The sequence below is a fragment of the Falco rusticolus genome, chromosome 12 (assembly GCF_015220075.1).
Source record: "Falco rusticolus isolate bFalRus1 chromosome 12, bFalRus1.pri, whole genome shotgun sequence".
Taxonomy (NCBI): Eukaryota; Metazoa; Chordata; class Aves; order Falconiformes; family Falconidae; genus Falco; species Falco rusticolus.
The window spans coordinates 22036258-22045057 of NC_051198.1; the positions used below are offsets into that span (position 1 = coordinate 22036258).

At 39.0% G+C, this 8800-nt stretch overlaps 1 long non-coding RNA gene across 1 annotated transcript; it reads right to left on the bottom strand.

Annotated features, from left to right (window-relative positions):
- Positions 1 to 1888: 1888 nt before the first annotated feature.
- LOC119156012 lies at positions 1889 to 7081 on the bottom strand. The gene is made up of 2 exons (XR_005106944.1): positions 3880 to 7081; positions 1889 to 2903 (listed from the first exon to the last, which is right to left on the bottom strand). It is a non-coding gene; the product is annotated as an uncharacterized LOC119156012 (long non-coding RNA).
- Between the last annotated feature and the right edge of the window lie 1719 nt (positions 7082 to 8800).

The following is an 8800-nucleotide window of genomic DNA, read 5'->3' on the forward strand; positions in this document are numbered from 1 at the left end:
GGAAGACACAGCTATGCTAAATCAGTGCAAGTACACATTATCAAGCATGCTACTGGGGAAGAGAGAAGCCCACTCATATCTAATGCTGGGTCTGGCTACGGTCCCATCACTGTCTAATGAAAGTCCTGCAGCAAAATGAGTCTTTATACAGTGAGAAATCTCAACATGTACTGCACTCTCCCTGCTCTGCACCTCAGATTGAGCTCACCTGTTGGTTTACTGCTGTTCAATTTAATTTGCCAACATAGCCAGGTGCTCTCTATAACAATGTATTTTTGACCCATGTGATAGCTAGTTCTTCTTTATCACATGTTTCCCAATAGTTTCCGGAGGCCAAGGCAGTGTCAAAATAGATTTGCTGGGTGTGGACACATAAAACAATAGTTTACAAACTTTTTCAGGTGGAGATTATGTTCTACAATTTAGAAGCACTCTGTTATTTATGATTTGTCAAGGGTTTGTTTTTAACTATTTTTGGACACGTTTATTTTCTTCGTTGCAAAAAAGGAGCGTGATAACCAGTATCCGTACTACTTCCGCCACAAAGAACCTAAAGGGATTTGAAGTATAAGATACAGAAGGGGTCCAAGCCATATGGTGCTTCACTCAAGGCTATCCTGATCTCCCAAAAGAATCTGGCTAGATTCACATCTGAATGTACTTACTCTTTCTACATCACAGCAACCCAAATCAAGGAAGTTTGGAGCTGGGTAGGCACGCACACTCATCTTTGTTCATGACCTTCACCATTTGTAAGAAAGGTGAAAAAACAGAATGCATCACATATGAACAATTTGCCAGTTAGTCAAGACTAGCAGAAGGTGAGGCAGTTGTAACCATCTCTCTCCTACCAGCTATATGCAAATTTCTTAATTTTCCACATAGAGACTGTTAGCCTTTACAACAATGCCACTCTTGGATTTTTCCATCTCAATCTGCTTTACATAAAATGTATGTACCATCTGTTTTAGTTGCTTTTCATCTAGCATATCAAGAATATAAGCCCTCTTGGTGCAGGTACATGTTCTTTACCTCACATGCAGATTACTTGTAATGTATTTAATTTTTTTTTTCAAAAAAGGAGAGGTTAGCTCTCAAAAAAAGTTATGTTTTCAACAGCTAAACCCCTCAAAAGATATTTAAATCTCCTTAAAGATGCAGGCATTAATCTGAAGTTCCCTTTTCTGGCTACTATTTTCATAAGGGTATGAAATAAGCAAAACCTCAGTATCAACCATAGAAGGACAATGCCTTGAGTCTCAGGTTTGTAATTTTTTGTTTGGTTGGGGGTTTTTTTTCAACAAAATACACATTTGATGCAGTAACCTAATATATACATCTTCCAACAGGAAAAAAACCCCTGTTGTTCCAGGTATTACACTACCTTTTCATACCATACTAAGCTTTCCCATACCAATGCCTGTCAATTCAAGCTGAATAACTCAGATGGGTTTAGGTGTTTAATTTCTCATTAAAACTAAACTGAAGACTTTGACGGAGACCACTTATTAAAGATGTGTAACAGATACACTGCAATGCAACCAGATGGTCAGCAAGCAACACTTTCATTTGTTACTGCACGTAATGTGTTTCTGTCACACTGTGTGTGTCAATCAATGGGCAGCCTCAGCAGAGCACAACAAAGCTGAGTTCTCGTCTCAGTTACATGGGTGTTTTTCAGCCATTGACACTGCTGTCACCAAGGTGAGTTTGAGCCGAGGGTTTACTTTTGGTTTGTCTGGGGCTGGTTCTTTTTGTTTCCTTGGGGTGGTTTTTTAGGTTGGTTTTTTGGTTGGGTTTTTTTTTTTTTTTTTTTTTGGTGTGTGGGGTTTTTCTGGGGCTGGTTCTTTTTGTTTCCTTGGGGTGGTTTTTTAGGTTGGTTTTTTGGTTGGGTTTTTTTTTTTTTTTTTTTTTGGTGTGTGGGGTTTTTTTGCATTTGTTGGGGTTTTTTTGTTAGTTTTTTTGGGTTTTTTAAGGAAGCTCTAGAATTACTCCAACGACTTACTGAATCTTTAACCTCTGTGCTAGCTTGGTTATGAAATCTTTCATCCATGACAAATAGATTTAGTTCAATCGCCTCTACAGTATCATATTACTTCAAACAATGATCATATATAAGACTGCATTTTGCAAGATTTTTATAAGCCCATAAAGTCTGCATATGGAAGCATGGTACAAACACAAAAACGAAGCCAACCTGTCTTTAAGCAGATGGGACTTCTAACATTTTCTAGCTATCACACTGTTTTGCCATTAGCCACTTTAAATAAAAGAATGTAGTAAAAATGGTGACTTGACTGCACTGAGTTACCTCTACTATTTATCTCCATCTGCACTGGCAAATTAAGCACTACAATGCATGGTTCTGATCATACAGATCACATGCTGTGAGGTCAGTCATCAGACGAAGCTCCTATTCTCTCCAAACTCACTAAAGTTCATTTCAAGTCAACATTTGCCAGACTGACTGACTTAGGTTTTGGTAAACTTATCAACATCCAGTCAATGTTTGTACATCAAACTGCAAATACAAGTGAACTAAACAAATACTTATCATTGCTAAGATGATTCTCACACTTAAAGCCCCAGTGAATAGCTGGTTATAAAGCTGAAGAGGTATTCAGACTACTTTATCCTTTCTATGTTTGTTGGATTCTGTATCATTACAAACTAAAATTAATATTGATGTTTCAGAAGAGTGGTGGGTTTTCTACTTGAAAAAGCAAGTAGACAGTCCAATGTAACAACAACAGCTGCCTTTGTGGGGGAGTCTATTTGTTCATGTGCTGAATTCCAGTGATTTCAAACAGCCCTGTGCAAAGTGCAAAGATCCATCCCATTTCAGCTGACAGAAGAACTGGGGACAAAGCAATCAGGTCTGATCCAAGGTCTACTGAGCATTTCTAGGAAGTAGGTATTGTAACATAAATACCATCACTGATATTTGATCAGGACAGAGGTCTATTAAGAAAAAAAAAAAAACAACAAAACACACTTAATCATCCCTCTCCCAACTCAGCACAGCATGTGACCTCCTGGTCTTATGGTGCCATATGCCTCTTTGCAACTCTTTTGCTTAGCTTTCTCAAGACTATGTTTTACTTGGTTATGGAAAGAAGGTAATGATGAATATGCAAGCTAGTTCTGCAGTTTTCGCACAAGCAGAATCTGACTGAAGAAACAGTGCAACACTGGGAAATCCAAAAGGAGAAGTCGCATCGTAATTTGCATTTAAGCTACACTTTCACCCACATCCTTTGCAGTCTCACTACCTGCTTTTTTCATGGGTGAAACACACTATTGTCTCTCTGCTGAATGTAGTAAATACTGTCAATGGCAACTAATTATTTCCTTGGGAAAAGTTCAGTTAAAGCTATTGTTGGCATTGGTTAATCAGTAATCATTAAGTTAGATAATGCTATTGGGCCTTAAAAAGGTAGCCTCATTTTTGCTCTTTTTTTTTTCCTCCTTTTCTTCAGAATTAAAGATGTTGGGGGAGGTTGAATTCCTTATAAAGAATAATAAGAAATGTATATACATTATGTATATTCTTATACATAATATACATTATGTATATACTTATATATAAAGAATGTATAAGAAAAACCTTATCTTAGTTGTAGTTTCACATTAAATTTATCATCCTAAGCCAGGGACAGTCCCAATGTGCATTGGAGGGAGAGGAAGGGAGGATGTTCCATCACCACTGTATGTCGTATGACCGCCATCAACAAGAAGGCCCCTTTCCCATCCTCCCCACAGCAAATCCAAGCTAGGCCATTTTATCTTGATTTATACTAGCCAGCAGCAGATTTAAGCAACAGTTGAAGAGGAATTTTAATCTAGAGAGATGGAAGTAATACTTCTAATACTTCTTACCAGAGACATCCAAGACCAAGCCTGTGCCACAGCACACACGTTTGTAAGGGACAAATAGTCCCTATTTTCATGCCACAGGGTCAAGTGCTGCCCAGAAGTTCCGCAGGCTGGCATGTGCAGTAAGTGCTGGAAATTGTTCTTCCTAAAATACCACAATTGTTTATCATTAGTGCTATTGATGCATTTCAACTTAATAAAATGTTATAAAAGCCATTACACCATTGTTAACTCTGGCTAAGAAAAGCAATCCTAATGGCGTGGATGAATCCAGCCAGACCACGAGGGATTATGTAGCTTGATCTGCTCAGCCTAAGTCTTACAACAAAAAGGCAGAGGGAAACAGAACTAAGGTTTCACAAGGAAAAAAACTGCAAAAGAAAAAAAATGATTAAAACATAAAACCACAAACTCCCTTTACTACACAGAAGTGATGCAAGGGGAAAAGAAAAAGCAAAAGAAAAAACCCTTTCAAACATCTACTAAACTATTACCCCTTTTTCTCCATATATGAATACTCTGCCCCCAGTTGTCCCGGTTTCACTGACCTCCTTTGGACACACATACACCCTTGTTGATCCCACCTGACCCAGGCTGTGACTGATCCAACCTACCAGCGTTTTATGCCTAGTGCCTCACACTGTCTCAAATGCAGTTTCACTACAGTCCCAGTTTTCACCTCTTCATGCTCTGTATTCCCAAGGGTTCGAATGGAAGCTGGTGCCAAAAGAGCTCTGAGCAGGAGGAGGCAGAAGAGCATGACCTGGTCTGATGGCAGTTTTGAGTAGGACATAGTACCTGCAGCATACTTACCCCCAGACACTCACCACATTGTTTCAGATGGTGATGCATCCCCAGCTTTGAGGGTTAAAAAAATGGTAGTTAAATGAAGTTGTGAGATTGATAAATAAAGTCTAGTTATTGGTATAACTCAGGTCTTTCTGCTTGCTCCCACTAATTATTGTCAAGATCACCAGAAAGCAGTGAAAGCCACTACAATTAGATTGGGGGGTGGGGTGGGGGGAGAGGAATGTAGAGGAGGAGAAGTGGAAACAGGCTGATGTGTTGAGGTTCTGAGCAATTATCAAAAGATGTGCCTTGTGTTAATGCCAAGTGGTAAAATGAAACATCACAGCAAATTCAGTATCACAAAACCATAACTGCTTATCACAGTAAGCTATGAAGACTTTGCACTGACTTAACTGAGGTCAAAATTTAATTGCATGTCTTTTAGATAACGTTTAGAAATGGCAGCATCTGTCTAAAGGCAAGACATTAATTCAAATCTTTTAGGCTAAAAATTTAGAAAAGCAGAAAGTTCCAGTCAGAGCAAGAATACAAAAAAATTAAGTAAACTATTATCTTGTCATAAAACACGTCTTGATTGGCAAATCTAAGTAAGGATCAAACCAGTAGTATGCTGGAGAAATAGCTACATATAGCAGACTGTAGGGTTCAGTATTTAACGTACTTTTCAATGTTCTTTTCTTGTGTATTCCAGTATTTGTGTATTCTAGCGATTCTTGCCTCCCCAAACCAGCCTAGCACCCTCTTTTCCATTGTTAATACTCAGGGAGGACTGGAGCTAGACCCTTATCAAAGAAAAGCTACTAAAGATAAACACAAAAATAAAATCCAGCAGTTGAAGAACAAATTGTATTGGATTTGTTACAGCTTGTTACTAAGTATTCTCAGGCTTGAGCAGTGAAGAAACAGGACCTACTATGGGGTGGTACCTTAATTCCAGACTATCTTGGTGCCTGAGATTACCAGCTGATAGCCTAGTAGGGAACAACCCTAGCTAGGGCAATGTCCTGGACACAGGAATCTGCAGGAAGATCTACCATGCCCAGCTGTAAACTGTTTCTTTTCCTGAAGGCAAGGAGGAGTGGAAGCAGAGGCTTGACACCTTCTAGTCCCACATCAGCTATTGCTGCTCAGGCTGGCGTGGAGGCTAGTAATTTGAAATATGCAAATTATATTACACATTCCACTCCCTACAACACACACTTTTATTGTGGTAACTTCTGTCTCCAAGGGGAGGTAGCATAAGGGTTGTTACATACCATAAATATTGATCATCTCTCCCCTAAGGATGGGGTACACATTAAAAAACAAACAAACAAAAAAACCCCCAACCCTACCAACCCAAAACAACAGCAGTCATTAGATGAGGCCACTAAAACATTCCCTGGGTTCCACTCTTCTAGATGGCAGGAGGCAGTATCTAGGACTGCAAACAAGCCTAAGTTGTGTGTGCCCCAGTCTACAGCAGAAAGACGTTCCAGGTGAGGAAATGTACCTGGATCTCTGCTATTCATTATGCTGCCAACCACCGTAATGCTCGCTCCTGGCTACAACATCTTCCCAGTGAAACACGACCAAGGAAGAGAGCAGCCCTAACACTGCCTGGTCAGGCAGCAGCTCTCACTCATTGAAAAGCAGCGATGACTATTCCTACTGTTACTCCACAAACACGCTATTTCCTAGCTCCCTCTGCTCCTCCTTCTTTGATATAAATTCCTAAGTATCGCAGCTTTTGAAAGATAACTTAAGGGAGTAACAAAAAGTAACACTAGGTACATTAGGAAGGACTGGGTGCAAACACTGTTGCACAGGATGACCTGTTAGAAGCTATGGATTAAGTCTGGAGGAGATGGATGAAAGGGTGCAAGTTAGCAGCTGGATGGAGACACAAATGAGTTTAAATTCAGTTGTGATTTGAAGAATGAAGGCAATAAATTGTAGGGTGGGGAAAAAAGGTTGCTCCAATGTTTACGTAAGATTGCTCAAATATACTACATAATACACTCTGGAGAAGCCTAAACCATTGCAGGAAGTCAGGAAGATTTGCAAGTCACTGCTTTAACCAACGCACTGTCATTCTTCACCAGAGGCCTCAGAAACCACCGCTACCTTACCTCATGATCAAAACAAAAAGATAAAAACATTGACTTGCAACCCTGTAGGCCAGACATCAGCAGCTGCCAAGAACTCACACTGTCTCCGGTCACTTCTTTAAAAACAGAAAATAAATGAAATATCCCTGCAAAACACAATGGATTAATATTCTGTTCAACAGGGAAGTGTTTAGTGTCACAGTAATACCTATATATTTGCTATTTTAGTTGAAAGCCTGTATTTTTCAAGTATTATCACTGTTTTTCAGTAGAATCTCTACTTAATTAACTATTTCTTTCTAGGTCTCTGTGCCCTTGTTCAGAGTTCATCCTGCGAGGTATGTTGCTTGGATCCTACCAAGCCTGTAACAGCTGATCTGATTCACATTGGATTTTAGTTAAACTGTTAAAAATTCCTGCAGTGTTTCTACAGAGGTTACCACAATGTACACAAATGTACATTTACTTACATCCCTTCATCGTGAAAGATAAGCAATATGAATTATTGACTAAAACCAGTTCATGTGAGCCTAGGTATTATATATACACTAGAGAAGACTTTTATATAATCTGATTGTACTAGTCGGTGACTTCATTATGCAGGGAATCATGAACTGGAATACTCAGATTTTTCAGTCGAGCCTACAGTTTCACATACAGAGCTATTTCCATACACTCACGTCCAGGCCAAGTCCACTCCTAAGTATACCTCTTGTCTGCAAAACAGAGTTCAGAGCTGCCTGCATAAATGCAAAAAAACCCAAACCCCACAACACTAAATTTTGAATTTGTGATACAATGCTATTGGATTGTCCACAAAAAAACCCAAACCAAACAAGCAGAGCAGCACATAAACTCCAGCCATTGCTATCAGCTAGATAAAAACAGATGCTTATGAACATGATTTTAGTCTTAGCAACTCAGAAGTACTAATTCTGTTGCATTAGACTTCATTAAGTACACAAACTAGTTTTTAATCAGTAGTTTCATTACTTAATATATGTTATTTGAGTGTATTTATCAAATGCACTAACATCTCTCTCCCTCGAAACTCAAACACCTCAAGATCCTTTTCAGATTCTCTTTCAGAATTCTTTAATCTTTGCTATTACAGAAATATAAATTTCTCCAGTTTCTCTTATCTTCCAACACCCTTCAGAGTAGCAGTTGCTTACACATGCACAAATACTTTAAATATTAAATTCTTGAAGAAAAGCTACAAAGCTTTCATGTATCTCCAACACACTTTAGTAAAGTGGAATACCCAGTCAGCTGTAGCCCCTTCTACTCATAGGTAGTCAAAATAATTAAAAACCAAATTTAAATAATGACATCATTAATCACAGGTAGCATTCTTTGAAATGACTGGATTCTTTGCCATTGCCTGGATAACACCAGTGAATATTTCACTGTATCAGGTTGTATGTCCTGCCAGGCTTGTAATTGAACTGGCCTGGAAGTTTTAATATTTTAGAGTGGCACAAATGAGTCATGGTCTCGGCTGCCTCCGCTGAGCATGAATTATGTACTTCATTTTAACAAAGTCCAATACAGAACTACAGCAGAGATGCTGTGTCCTCTGTCAACCCTAGTACAGCATTAAGAGGATTTGTCCGATGTTGAAGGAAACTTTTGTCTACATTCTGTTCAGAAATTTGATGCCTGTGAATCCATCTAGACTGTCGAGTAACCAAATCACTGGTGAACAAGTTACATCTCGGGCAGCCCAGCTGTAGATTGCTGCTCTCTTGCCGGACAGGGCCCTCTCCATCTCTGTCCTGTAATTTCAGCCATCAATTTTTCATTACCAAACTAGTACTAAGAACAGGTACAAATGAATCAGTGCTCAAACAGCTAAACTGCTATGACTAACCAGGCTCCACAGTTTCTCTAGAAAACTGGTCAGAGCCTTTCTTTGAAGGTAAAGGACAAAATGAGTTATGCTTTTATTTTCAGTGTTCTCAATACTTCAAAACCCTAGTTCACCGAATATGTGACTTTATTAGCTGTAATAATTTATACGA